The 454-nt window shown below is 15.0% G+C and overlaps 1 pseudogene; it reads left to right on the forward strand.

The window, feature by feature from the left end:
- LOC124898532 overlaps window positions 1-454 on the forward strand; it is an 8,234-nt pseudogene that overhangs the window by 4,286 nt on the left and 3,494 nt on the right.

The raw sequence follows: 454 nt of genomic DNA on the forward strand, positions 1-454 counted from the left end.
TTATATATATAATCTAATATATTATTTTTACTAATAATAATAATTAGATTACATAAAGTAAATATTAAATTATATAATTATTTTTTAAAAATAATTATTTTTTTTAATTTCAAAACCGACCACAAGTGGTCGATTTTTAAAATTTTTTTTATTTTAATAAAAAATTGACCACATGTGGTCGGTTTTATTTTATTTTTTATTATGTTAATTAAAATCCGACCACAAGTGATTGATTTTTTAAAATTATTTTCTTTTTATTTTAATTAAAAATAGACCACATGTGGTCGGTTTTTTAAAACTAATTTAATTATTTAATTATATATATATTTTAAGAAAATCAACCACAAGTGGTCGATTTTGTTATTTTTTTTTAATTTTTATTTGTAAAATAAATAATAATTAATATCAAAATTATTGAAATGATTATTTTGAAATTTTAAAATATAAAAGCAAC

The sequence above is a fragment of the Capsicum annuum genome, chromosome 5 (genome assembly GCF_002878395.1).
Source record: "Capsicum annuum cultivar UCD-10X-F1 chromosome 5, UCD10Xv1.1, whole genome shotgun sequence".
Lineage (NCBI taxonomy): Eukaryota > Viridiplantae > Streptophyta > Magnoliopsida > Solanales > Solanaceae > Capsicum > Capsicum annuum.